This window comes from Nerophis ophidion, linkage group LG12 (assembly GCF_033978795.1).
Source record: "Nerophis ophidion isolate RoL-2023_Sa linkage group LG12, RoL_Noph_v1.0, whole genome shotgun sequence".
In the NCBI taxonomy this organism is placed as follows: domain Eukaryota; kingdom Metazoa; phylum Chordata; class Actinopteri; order Syngnathiformes; family Syngnathidae; genus Nerophis; species Nerophis ophidion.
In genome coordinates, this window is record NC_084622.1 from 20,637,035 (window position 1) to 20,651,019 (window position 13,985).

The following is a 13,985-nucleotide window of genomic DNA, read 5'->3' on the forward strand; positions in this document are numbered from 1 at the left end:
TTTAACTACCTCAGCGACCTCAGCCCCAGAAATAGGAGAGTCCACCACAGATTCCCCAGGCTCTGCTTCCTAATAGGAAGACGTGTTGGTGGGATTGAGGAGGTCTTCGAAGTATTCCTTCCACCTATCCACAACATCCGCAGTTGAGGTCAGCAGAACACCATCCGCACCATACACGGTGTTGATAGTGCACTGCTTCCCCTTCCTGAGGCGGCGTATGGTGGTCCAGAATCGCTTCGAAGCCGTCCGGAAGTCGTTTTCCATGGCTTCCCCGAACTCCTCCCATGTCCGAGTTTTTGCCTCCGCGACCGCTGAAGCTGCACACCGCTTGGCCTGTCGGTACCCGTCCACTGCCTCCGGAGTCCTATGAGCCAAAAGGACCCGATAGGACTCCTTCTTCAGCTTGACGGCATCCCTCACCGCTGGTGTCCACCAAGGGGTTTTAGGATTGCCGCCCCGACAGGCACCAACTACCTTGCGGCCACAGCTCCGATCTGCCGCCTCGACAATAGAGGTGCGGAACATGGTCCACTCGGACTCAATGTCCAGCACCTCCCTCGTGACATGTTCAAAGTTCTTCCGGAGGTGGGATTTGAAACTTTGTCTGACAGGACACTCTGCCAGACGTTCCCAGCAGACCCTCACAATGCGTTTGGGCCTGCCAGGTCTGTCCGGCATCCTCCCCCACCATCGCACTATTCTTTATTTATTTTAAATTGCCTTTCAAATGTCTATTCTTGGTGTTGGGTTTTATCAAATACATTACCCCAAAAAATGTGACTTATACTCCAGTGCGACTTATATATGTTTTTTCCTTCTTTATTATGCATTTTCGGCATACTCAGGGGCGACTTATACTCCGAAAAATTCATTTTTGTATTTTTTTTTTCTTGTTTTTTGAAGAGTGACTTTTTGCAGTGCACTCTCACCAGTTGGCAGACAACATCGGTAAATAGGAGAGTTCTTCAGCTTTCCTTTCTGGTTCTTGGGGACGATGTATTGGAGAAGTAGTCAATAATCACAGCTGTTGAAAGGTTTACAAATTGTATTCAAGCAGGTCCAAGTCTCTGAATGGAAAACACACACACACACACACACATTGGAGCCTCATCACAGCTTGCCACACCTTTTCTCAGGAAAAGAAAGTGGCTCTGCAGGGGAAAGTGAAAGTTAACGATAAATGAAACTATCCTAGACAGACTGGCTGAATGGCTCAATCAATCACAACTAACACTAAATACAAGAACAAGCAAAACATTATTAATGTGTGTGTTTGTTTTGGAAACATGCGATGAGGTGGCAACTTGTCCAGGGTGTACCCCACCTTCCGCCCGATTGTAACTGAGATAGGCACCAGCGCCCCCCGCGACCCCAAAGGGAATAAGCAGTAGAAATAGATGGATGGATGTTTTGGAAACCTTGTGTGAGAGGCTATTGTGATCAGACTGTATTCAATGTCAACATTTAAAGTGCTAAATCCCTCATTTAAACTGTAATATTAGCTAACAATTCCTCAATGATGGAATTAATTTAAAAACATTTTTGAGCTGACATATTTTCAATGTATGACTTATTTTCAATATAGGGACATATCCGCAACCACTAGATTCGAACTCGTGACTACTCATGACTACACACTTAACATTTAGATATATACTTCATATTTTTATTTAACATTTATATTTAACATTTAAATTCTATGTTTGTATTCAGTATTTGGATTTAACATTTGGATTTAATAGTTAGGTCAGTAGAACTTGAGGGTTCCAGGTTCGATCCCCGCTTCCGCCAACCTAGTCGCTGCTGTCGTGTCCTTGGGCAAGACACTTTACCCACCTGCTCCCAGTGTCACCCAGACTGGTTTAAATGTAACTCAGATATTGAGTTTCACTATGTGTAAAAAACACTTTGAGTCACTAGAGAAAAGTGCTATATAAATATAATTCACTCACTCACTCACTAACCTCCTCCAACCTCCGAGGACATAGCTACGAACGATGGGAAACCGGGCTTTCTGCTCCGCCGCTCCCAGTCAGTGGAACGCTCTCCCTGACCACCTGAGGGCACCACAGACTGTGGATGCTTTAAAAAATAAAGGCTTAAAAACCCCTCTTTTAAATAAAATAAAAAAATCTTTTTTTTTAGATTTAGGTGCTATATAATTCACAATATTTAGTTTGAGCATTTCAATTATTATTATTTTTAAGATTTGACATGTATCTACACCATTTACTTCAAATGTGAAAAAAGTGGGCTAAATATTTGAACAATAAAAGCTAGATAAGTGTGATTTTATTTTTACTTTCGGCACTCCATAGTTGGTGTGGTGGCAAACCGCACAAAGGGAGTAAAACGACCTAACATTTGATTAAGACGTATTAATAATAGAGTGCAAGTTTGAAATGATCCTTAGCTCCGACTATACAATTAAACATGCTGCTGCAAATGACTAATTGAAATAATTACACATATTTAAAATAACGAATACAGACACTTTGTCTAACTTCATTCCAACCTCTAAACTTTTGAAAAGTTAAATATTTATGATACAGCAGTAAGGTACTGCAGGTTAGGACCTTGTTAAACGATAAAAAATCAAATAAAATACATAAATAAATATAATAATAATAATAATAGATTTTATTTGTAAAAGCATTTTACATTGAGCAAACAAACTCAAAGTGCTACAGTGTCCATCCATCCATTTCCTACCGCTCGTCCCTTTCATGGTGAGGGGGGTGCTGGAGCCTATCTCAGCTGCAATCGTGCGGAAGGCGTTGTACACCCTGGACAAGTCGCCATTTCATCGCAGGGCAAACACACGGGTTTAAATATAACATTTATTTTTCAATGACAGTAATTGTCTTAAAATCCTGAGATAATGCGGAAAAAAGCAATATGTATTAAAAAATAAAAAGATAATACAAATAAAAACTAGAACAGTCTAATAGCTGGAACTAGCATGCATATGTCTAAAAAAAAATTTTTTTAATGTAAAATTCCACTCACTATTTGAGCCATCCTGCTCCTGATTGATCACCCAAGTTGTTCTCTGTTGTAACCTGGGAGGAATAGTCTGCCATGACGGTGTGTAATCATGTCAAAACAAACACAAAAGTGAAACACAATGATTATATAAAACCACTGGACCGACAATGCAATGAGAAATGTTGACTTTGTTTTTGATGAGGATTCATATTTACCTGTTCTTCAGGTCCTGTAAGTGTAGTACACATTTGACAGTTAAGAGAGAAGTAAGAAAAAAACCTAACAATAACAAGACAAAACAGCAAAGTAAAAGCCGTTTCAGAGCAGTCAGGGAAATTTCCACGTTCATATATTTGACATAAGGAGGAAGGCTTTCTCGCACACACACTTGCACAGTGAGTGCCATTTTCTCGCTGTTCTTCTTCCTTCTGGCTACTTCCCACGCCACACCGGGCCAAATGTTTGGTAAGTGGGAGGGGCGCAGGCAAACCTTTAGAGCTGGGTATATTTATAGCTAGAATTCACTAAAATTCAGCTTACTCTTATACATATATATATATATATATATATATATATATATATATATATATATATATATATATATATATATATATATATATAAAACTTTTCCATATGAGTTGGGAAATTGTGTTGGATGTAAATATAAACGGAATTCACTGTTATGCTGATGACACCCAACTCTACATGCCCCTAAAGCTGACCAACACGCCGGACTGTAGTCAGCTGGAGGCGTGTCTTAATGAAATTAAACAATGGATGTCCGCTAATTTTTTGCAACTTAATGCCAAAAAAACGGAAATGCTGATTATCGGTCCTGCTAGACACCGACCTTTATTTAATAATACAACTTTAACATTTGACAACCAAATAATTAAACAAGGTGACTCGGTAAAAAATCTGGGTATTATCTTCGACACAACTCTCTCCTTTGAGCCACACATTAAAAGCGTTACTAAAACGGCCTTCTTTCGTCTCCGTAACATCGCTAAAATTCACTCAATTCTGTCCACTAAAGACGCCGAGATCATTATCCATGCGTTTGTTACGTTTCGTCTCGATTACTGTAACGTATTATTTCCGGGTCTCCCCATGTCTAGCATTAAACGATTACAGTTGGTACAAAATGCGGCTGCTAGACTTTTGACAAGAACAAGAAAGTTTGATCATATTACGCCTATACTGGCTCACCTGCTCTGGCTTCCTGTGCACTTAAGATGTGACTTTAAGGTTTTACTACTTACGTATAAAATACTACACGGTCGAGCTCCAGCCTATCTTGCCGATTGTATTGTACCATATGTACAATAAATACATCTGCGTTCAAAGGACTCCGGCTTATTAGTGATTCCAAGAGCCCCAAAAAAAGTCTGCGGGCTATAGAGCGTTTTCCATTCGGGCTCCAGTACTCTGGCATTCCCTCCCAGTAACAGTTCGAGATGCTACCTCAGTAGAAGCATTTAAGTCTCACCTTAAAACTCATTTGTATACTCTAGCCTTTAAATAGACTCAATTTTTAGACCAGTTGATCTGCCGTTTCTTTTCTTTTTCTCCTATATCCCACTCTCCCTTGTGGAGGGGGTCCGGTCCGATCCGGTGGCCATGGATGACATACTGGCTGTCCAGAGTCGGGACCCAGCATGGACCGCTCGTCCAGAGTCGGGACCCAGGTTGGACCGCTCGCCTGTGTATCGGATGGGGACATCTCTGCGCTGCTGATCCGCCTCGGCTTGGGATGGTTTCCTGCTGGCTCCGCTGTGAACTGAACTCTCGCAGTTGTGTTGGATCCATTATGGATTGAACTTTCACAGTATCATGTTAGACCCGCTCGACATCCATTGCTTTCGTCCTCTCCAAGGTTCTCATAGTCATCATTGTCACCGACGTCCCACTGGGTGTGAGTTTTCCTTGCCCTTATGTGGGCCTACCGAGGATGTCGTAGTGGTTTGTGTTGTGGTTTGTGCAGCCCTTTGAGACACTAGTGATTTAGGGCTATATAAGTAAACATTGATTGATGATTGATTGAATGATTTGCAAATCCTTTTCAAAACATATTCAGTTGAATATGCTACAAAGACAAGATATTTGATGTTGAAACTCATAAACTTTTTTTTTTTTTTGCAAATTAATTAACTTAGAATTTCATGGCTGCAACACGTGCCAAAGTAGTTGGGAAAGGGCATGTTCACCACTGTGTTGCATCACCTTTTCTTTTAATTACACTCAATAATCATTTGGGAACTGAGGTAACTAATTGATCAAGCTTTGAAAGTGTAATTCCCTACCATTCTTGCTTTATGGAGAGCTTCAGTCGTTCAACAGTCCGGAGTCTCATAATGCGCCACACATTTTTGATGGGAGACATGTCTGGACTGCAGGCGATTCAGAAAAGTACCCGCACTCTTTTTTTACCAAGCCATGCCGTTGTAATACGTGCCTTGGCATTGTCTTGCTGAAATAAGCAGGGGCGTCCATGATAACACTGCTTGGATGACAACATATGTTGCTCCAAAACCTGTATGGACCATTCAGCATTAATGGTGCCTTCACAGATGTGTAAGTTACCCATGCCTTGGGCACTAATACACCCCCATACCATCACAGATGCTGGCTTTTGAACTTTGCGCCTATTACAATCCGAATGGTTATTTCCCTCTTTGTTCCGGAAGACACCACGTCCACAGTTTCCAAATATAATTTGAAATGTGGACTCGTCAGACCACAGAACACCTTTCCACTTTGCATCAGTCCATCTTAGATGAGCTCGGGCCCAGCGAAGCCAGCAGCGTTCCTTGGTGTTGTTGATAAATGGGTTTAGCTTTGCATAGTAGAGTTTTAACTTGCACTTACAGATGTAGCAACCAACTGTAGTTACTGACAGTGGTTTTATGAAGTGTTCCTGAGCCCATGTGGTGTTATCCTTTACACACTGATGTCTGTTTTTGATGCAGTACCGCTTGAGGGATCAAAAGTCCGTAATGTCATCGCCTACGTGCAGTGATTTCTCCAGATTCTCTGAACTTTTTGATGATTTTACGGACGGTAGATGGTAAAATCCTTAAATTCCTTGCAATAGCTCGTTGAGAAATGTTGTTCTAAAACTGTTCGACAATTTGCTTACAAAGTGGTGACCCTCACCCCATCCTTGTTTGTGAATTACTTAGCATTTCATGGAAGCTGCTTTTATGATTATGGCACCCACCTGTTCCCAATTAGCCTTCATACCTGTGGGATGTTCTATATAAGTGTTTGATGAGAATTCCTCAACTTTATCAGTATTTATTGCCACCTTTCCCATCTTCTTTGTCACGTGTTGCTGGCATCACATTCTAAAGTTAATGATTATTTGCAAAAAAATAAAAAGTGTATGAGTTTAAACATCAAATATGTTGTCTTTGCAGCATATTTAACTGAATATGGGTTGAAAATTATTTGATAATCATTGTATTCCGTTTATATTTACATTTAACTCATACGGAAACGGGGTTTGTTTATATATATATATATATATATATATATATATATATATATATATATAAAACGGGTAAAAGAAATTATTTGATTATTTAAGTGAAATTCCTGCTTAAAGTAAGTATATGGTTTTGTTATCCAATGAGCGGTCCAATTGCGCCATCTGCTGGTAGCTCAAAGTCTATAAACATGGCCGCAAACCGGGAGTTGTTAGCTGACTTCCTGCACTCTGCTATTGGTAATCCACGGTTTGATATTGCTCTGCAAAGTATTATAAATGACACTAAAGCTAACGTGAGATTTATTGTAAGACACACAGTTATTTAACGGCAGTTGAAATGCTATATTGTGGAATTTTCGTTTTGAATTGGTTGTTGCTCACGTTAGATGTACTACTTTGTTGCACTGAAGCCGATATTATTTTCCCACTGTAGACAGGGAAACCAGCAGAGGTGCTAACCACATATTGTGTGTATGTGCATTCTGATCACTCATTGCAGGTAATAATTGTTGCACTATGTGCGTTTTATGTGTCGAAACGTTCATATTTAAGTTTGTATTGTACGCCATTTTAACATGGGAACAACGTGGTCTGTCATATTCGCTAGTCACCACCAGAGGGTGCTAAAAGTCCATTTAATTATTTGTGTCATGTCACGTCTTGTATTGCAGTTTGTATTTTTCTATTGTCTATTTCATAAATACGTAAAAAAAAAGGATGATGTTGGCTAAAAAACAAGTTAAAATATATTGTATTGAATTGTAATACCAGTAAAGATAAAAGCAAGATAAAACCATTATATGATCACACATAAGAAAGTATACTGTTAAAAAACATTGTGTTAAGTTACATCTGTAATTGCATTTCATGTAATTGTAAGAATATGAAAAAGTTATGTACTGAGCAGACTTCCTGCACTCTGCTAATGACATGGAAACCAGCGGACGTGCTAACCACATATTGTGTGTACGTGTGTTCTGGTCTCTCATTGCAGGTAATAATTGTTGCACTATGTGCATTTCACGTGTTAAAACGTTTATATATTACATTTTGTATTGTACGCCATTTTAACATGGGAACAACGTGATCTGTCATTATCGCTAGTCACCACCAGAGGGTGCTAAAAGTTCATTTGATTAAGAATCTTAAAGTTCCCCTTTAAGATTATTTGCCAAGGACCTCCAAAGTAGCAGGCGGCCACTAGGCAGTTCTCTTTTATCGAGCACGTGTCCTGTAACTCTGTAAAGTGCCTAAATCAGGGTTCACCAACGCTGTGCCCGCGGGTACCAGGTAGCCCGTAAGGACCAGATGAGTCGCCCGTTGGTTTGTTCTAAAAATAGCTCAAATAGCAGCACTTACCAGTGAGCTGCCTTCATCCATCCATCCATTTCCTACCGCGTATTCCCTTTTGGGGTTGCGAGGGGAACTGGTGCCTATCTCAGCTACAATCGGGCGGAAGGCGGCGTACACCCTCCTATTTTTTAAATTTTATTTATTTACTAGCAAGCTGGTCTTGCTTTGCTCGACATTTTTAATTCTAAGAGAGACAAAACTCAAATAGAATTTGAAAATGCAAGAAACTATTTTAAAGACTTGGTCTTCACTTGTTTAAATAAATTCATTTATTTTTTTTACTTTGCTTCTTATAACTTTCAGAAAGACAATTTTAGAGAAAAAATCCAACCTTAAAAATGATTTTAGGATTTTTAAACACATATACCTTTTTACCTTTTTAAATTCCTTCCTCTTCTTTCCTGACAATTTAAATCAATGTTCAAGTCATTTTTTATTTTTTTTATTGTAAAGAATAATAAATACATTTTAATTTAATTCTACATTTTAGCTTCTGTTTTTTCGACGAAGAATATTTGTGAAATATTTCTCCAAACTTACTATGATTAAATTTCCCAAAAATTATTCTGGCAAATCTAGATAATCTTTAGAATGAAATTTAAATTTTGTTCTGGAAAATCTAGAAAAAATAATGATTTGTCTTAGAAATACAGCTTGGTCCAATTTCTTATATATTCTAACAAAGTGCAGATTGGATTTTAACTTATTTAAAACATGTCGTCAAAATTCTACAATTAATCAGGAAAAATTACTAATGATATTCCATAAGTTCTTTGTTAAATTTTTTCAAAAAGATTCAAATTAGCGAGTTCTCGCTTCTTTTTTTTGGTTGAATTTTGAATTTTAAAGAGTCGAAATTGAAGCTAAACTATGTTTCAAAATTTAATTTTAATTTTTTTCCTGTTTTCTCCTCTTTTAAACCGTTCAATTAAGTGTTTTTTTCATCATTTATTCCCTACAAAAAACCTTCCGTAAAAGGAAAAACAAATGTGTGACGGAATGACAGACAGAAATACCCATTTTTGATATAGATACATATATTAAAGGTAAATTGAGCAAATTGGCTATTTCTGGCAATTTATTTAAGTGTGTATCAAACTGGTAGCCCTTCGCATTAATAAGTACCCAAGAAGTAGCTCTTGCTTTTAAAAAGGTTGGTGACCCCTGGCCTAAAGTTTTTGGGCGTGTCATGTCCTGTAGTTTTCACAGCATTGGACAGACCAAGTAGATGACAAGCCGTGCCAGCGTGGTCATCTTGGAGCCCCTAAGGTGGTTGACTAGTCCTGCGCTCGGGCCCGCCGCAGTTCTCGCACGTGTTGTGCAATCAGCTGAAAGTCATCTGAGTAACATCATGAGTGTGTCATTTACACACTGACTGTCTAGTCTACGTTAAAGTCCTTGCCGCGGACTCTTGCACAAGACTTTGACATGAGCAGGCTCACAGTCAACATGTAGAATGGGATCAGATCAACAAACCTTTATTAATAGAAGAATGCTGCGTATATCAATCATTCACACACATTTTTATTATTAAACCCACTTCAACAAAGTATACATGTTACGATTCACATCTTTCTTATTGTCACGCCCATGGGATCAGGTTTTCTTTGCGTCATGTTTTTTTTTTTTTTTTTTTTGGACACTCATAGCCTGTTCCTGCACTTCCTTGTTTTCTTTGTTACCATACTAACTCATTAGTTTTCACCTTGCCCTCATGTCACGCCCCTGTCCTCAGTTCTCACACCTGTTTGTAATGATCATGTCTATTATTTAAACCAGAAGTTGCCAGGAAGTCAGCCTGGCGACTTTATTCCTCAACCGCCTTCATGCCATGCCATGCTGTTTATTATTCTGTCCATGCCACGTAAGTTTTGGGTTTGTTTTATACCACAGTTAGTGCCTTTTGTTCTTTTTGCCATGGTCATTCTTTCGTGCTGGTTTTTTTTGTTTTCAGTAGTCAAGTTTGTTCTCCACCATTGTGCCCGCTATTTGTTTGCCTTTTTGTAGTTCCTTAGTGTATAAAAGAAACATGTACTTACATTCACGTCTCGCTCGTGCCAATTTTCCCTTGCGACGGCAAAACAAACTCTCCCATAGTCCAAGTCGTGAAACTTATTCATTGAAAATATTCTCAAATCAATTGATTAACCTGGACCCCGACTTAAACAGGTTGAAAAACGTATTCGGGTGTTACCATTTAGTGGTCGATTGTACGGAATAAGTACTGTACTGTGCAATCGACTAATAAAAGTTTTAATCAATCATTGTACAATCAAATTCAACATGTAGAATGGGATCAGAGCAACAAACCTTTATTAATAGAAGAATGCTGCGTATATCAATCATTCACACACATTTTTAGTATTAAACCCACTTCAACAAAGCATACAAGTTACGATTCACATCCTTCTTATTCATTAAAAATAGTCTCAAATCAATTGACTTACGTGGACCCCGACTTAAACAAGTTGAAAAACTTATTCTGGTGTAACCATTTAGTGGTCAATTGTACGGAATATATACAATCTACTAATAAAAGTTTCAATCAATCAAAGTCAACATGTAGAATGGGATCAGATCAACAAACCTTTATTAATAGAAGAATGCTGCGTATATCAATCATTCACACACATTTTTATTATTAAACCCACTTCAACAAAGCATACAAGTTACGATTCACGTCCTTCTTATTGTCACGCCCATGGGATCAGGTTTTCTTTTCTTCATGTTTGGTTTTATTTTTTTTGGACACTCTAGCCTGTTCCTGCACTTCCTTGTTTTCTTTGTTACCCATCCATCCATCCATCCATCCATCATCGTCCGCTTATCCGAGGTCGGGTCGCGGGGGTAACAGCCTAAGCAGGGAAACCCAGACTTCCCTCTCCCCAGCCACTTCGTCTAGCTCTTCCCGGGGGATCCCGAGGCGTTCCCAGGCCAGCCGGGAGACATAGTCTTCCCAACGTGTCCTGGGTCTTCCCCGTGGCCTCCTACCGGTTGGACGTGCCCTAAACACCTCCCTAGGGAGGCGTTCGGGTGGCATCCTGACCAGATGCCCGAACCACCTCATCTGGCTCCTCTCGATGTGAAGGAGCAGCGGCTTTACTTTGAGTCCCTCCCGGATGGCAGAGCTTCTCACCCTATCTCTAAGGGAGAGCCCCGCCACACGGCGGAGGAAACTCATTTCGGCCGCTTGTACCCCTGATCTTATCCTTTCAGTCATGACCCAAAGCTCATGACCATAGGGGAGGATGGGAACGTAGATCGACCGGTAAACTGAGAGCTTTGCCTTCCGGCTCAGCTCCTTCTTCACCACAACGGATCGGTACAACGTCCGCATTACTGAAGACGCCGCACCGATCCGCCTGTCGATCTCACGATCCACTCTTCCCCCACTCGTGAACAAGACTCCTAGGTACTTGAACTCCTCCACTTGGGGCAGGGTCTCCTCCCCAACCCGGAGATAGCACTCCACCCTTTTCCGGGCGAGAACCATGGACTCGGACTTGGAGGTGCTGATTCTCATTCCGGTCGCTTCACACTCGGCTGCGAACCGATCCAGCGAGAGCTGAAGATCCCGGTCAGATGAAGCCATCAGGACCACTTCATCTGCAAAAAGCAGAGACCTAATCCTGCGGTTACCAAACCGGAACCCCTCAACGCCTTGACTGCGCCTAGAAATTCTGTCCATAAAAGTTATGAACAGAATCGGTGACAAAGGACAGCCTTGGCGGAGTCCAACCCTCACTAGAAATGTGTTCGACTTACTGCCGGCAATGCGGACCAAGCTCTGGCACTGATCGTACAGGGAACGGACCGCCACAATAAGACAGTCCGATACCCCATACTCTCTGAGCACTCCCCACAGGACTTCCCGAGGGACACGGTCAAATGCCTTCTCCAAGTCCACAAAGCACATGAAGACTGGTTGGGCAAACTCCCATGCACCCTCAAGAACCCTGCCGAGAGTATAGAGCTGGTCCACAGTTCCACGACCAGGACGAAAACCACACTGTTCCTCCTGAATCCGAGGTTCGACTATCCGACGTAGCCTCCTCTCCAGTACACCTGAATAAACCTTACCGAGAAGGCTGAGGAGTGTGATCCCACGATAGTTGGAACACACCCTCCGGTCCCCCTTCTTAAAGAGAGGAACCACCACCCCGGTCTGCCAATCCAGAGGTACCGCCCCCGATGTCCACGCGATGCTGCAAAGTCTTGTCAACCAAGACAGCCCCACAGCATCCAGAGCCTTAAGGAACTCCGGGCGGATCTCGTCCACCCCTGGGGCCTTGCCACCGAGGAGCTTTTTAACTACCTCAGCGACCTCAGCCCCAGAAATAGGAGAGTCCACCACAGATTCCCCAGGCACTGCTTCCTCATAGGAAGAAGTGTTGGTGGGATTGAGGAGGTCATCGAAGTATTCCTTCCACCTATCCACAACATCCGCAGTCGAGGTCAGCAGAACACCATCCGCACCATACACGGTGTTGATAGTGCACTGCTTCCCCTTCCTGAGGCGGCGTATGGTGGTCCAGAATCGCTTCGAAGCCGTCCGGAAGTCGTTTTCCATGGCTTCCCCGAACTCTTCCCATGTCCGAGTTTTTGCCTCCGCGACCGCTGAAGCTGCACACCGCTTGGCCTGTCGGTACCTGTCCACTGCCTCTGGAGTCCTATGAGCCAAAAGGACCAGATAGGACTCCTTCTTCAGCTTGACGGCATCCCTCACCGCTGGTGTCCACCAAGGGGTTTTAGGATTGCCGCCCCGACAGGCACCAACTACCTTGCGGCCACAGCTCCGATCTGCCGCCTCGACAATAGAGGTGCGAAACATGGTCCACTCGGACTCAATGTCCAGCACCTCCCTCGTGACATGTTCAAAGTTCTTCCGGAGGTGGGAATTGAAACTTTGTCTGACAGGAGACTCTGCCAGATGTTCCCAGCAGACCCTCACAATGCGTTTGGGCCTCCCAGGTCTGTCCGGCATCCTCCCCCACCATCGCAGCCAACTCCCCACCAGGTGGTGATCGGTAGAAAGCTCCGCCCCTCTCTTCACCCGAGTGTCCAAAACATGAGGCCGCAAATCCGATGACACAACTACAAAGTCGATCATGGAACTGCGGCCTAGGGTGTCCTGGTGCCAAGTGCACATATGGACACCCTTATGTTTGAACATGGTGTTTGTTATGGACAAACTGTGACGAGCACAAAAGTCCAATAACAAAACACCACTCGGGTTCAAATCCGGGCGGCCATTCTTCCCAATCACGCCTCTCCAGGTTTCACTGTCGTTACCAACATGAGCGTTGAAGTCTCCCAGTAGGACAAGGGAATCACCCGGGGGAGCACTTTCCAGTACTCCCTCGAGTGTTCCCAAAAAGGGTGGGTACTCTGAACTGCCGTTTGGTGCATAAGCACAAACAACAGTCAGGACCCGTCCCCCCACCCGAAGGCGGAGGGAGGCTACCCTTTCGTCCACCGGGTTGAACTCCAACGTACAGGCTTTGAGCCGGGGAGAAACAAGAATTGCCACCCCAGCCCGTCGCCTCTCACTGCCGGCAACGCCAGAGTGGAAGAGGGTCCAATCCCTCTCGAGAGAAGTGGTTCCAGAGCCCTTGCTGTGCGTCGAAGTGAGTCCGACTATATCCAGCCGGAATTTCTCAACTTCGCGCACTAGCTCAGGCTCTTTCCCCCCCAGTGACGTGACGTTCCACGTCCCAAGAGCTAGCTTCTGTAGCCGAGGATCGGACCGCCAAGTGCCCTTTCTTCGGCTGTCGCCCAGCTCACATTGCACCCGACCTCTATGGCCCCTGCTATGGGTGGTGAGCCCATTGGAGGGGTGACCCACGTTGCCTCTTCGGGCTGTGCCCGGCCGGGCCCCATGGGAACAGGCCCGGCCACCAGGCGCTCGCCATCGTGCCCCACCTCCGGGCCTGGCTCCAGAGGGGGGCCCCGGTGACCCGCGTCCGGGTGAGGGAAATCTGGGTCCATGATTTTTCATCTTCATAAAGGTCTTCGAGCTGCTCTTTGTCTGATCCCTCACCTAGAACCTGTTTGCCTTGGGAGACCCTACCAGGGGGCTTTATGCCCCCGGACAACATAGCTCCTAGGATCATTGGGACACGCAAACTCCTCTACCACGATAAGGTTGCAGCTC

At 43.1% G+C, this 13,985-nt stretch overlaps 1 long non-coding RNA gene across 1 annotated transcript; it reads right to left on the minus strand.

Annotated features, from left to right (window-relative positions):
- Nucleotides 1-1,027: 1,027 nt before the first annotated feature.
- Nucleotides 1,028-3,453, minus strand: LOC133563790 (uncharacterized). Its single transcript, XR_009809109.1, has 3 exons — nucleotides 3,204-3,453; nucleotides 3,010-3,076; nucleotides 1,028-1,151 (listed from the first exon to the last, which is right to left on the minus strand). It is a non-coding gene; the product is annotated as an uncharacterized LOC133563790 (long non-coding RNA).
- Between the last annotated feature and the right edge of the window lie 10,532 nt (nucleotides 3,454-13,985).